Source organism: Lupinus angustifolius, chromosome LG10, assembly GCF_001865875.1.
Source record: "Lupinus angustifolius cultivar Tanjil chromosome LG10, LupAngTanjil_v1.0, whole genome shotgun sequence".
NCBI lineage: Eukaryota > Viridiplantae > Streptophyta > Magnoliopsida > Fabales > Fabaceae > Lupinus > Lupinus angustifolius.
In genome coordinates, this window is record NC_032018.1 from 11,249,016 (window position 1) to 11,249,354 (window position 339).

The following is a 339-nucleotide window of genomic DNA, read 5'->3' on the forward strand; positions in this document are numbered from 1 at the left end:
GAGGATAGGATAAGGAAGAGGATGAGGATGAGGAAGAGGATGAGGATAAGAAGGAGGTTAAGATGAGGACGAGAATGAGAATGAGGATAGGATGAGGATGAGGATAGGATGAGGAGGAGGATGAGGATGAGGATAAGGAAAGGATTAGGACGATAATGAGAATGAGGATAGGAATTGGATGAGGACGAGGATGAGGACGAGAATGAGGATGAGGATATGATGAGGAAAGGATGAGGATTAGAATGTGGAAGAGGATGAGGATGAGGATAAGGAAGAGGATGAGGACGAGGACGAGGATGAGGTAGGGACGAGGAAGAGGAAGAGGAAGAGGAAGAGGAT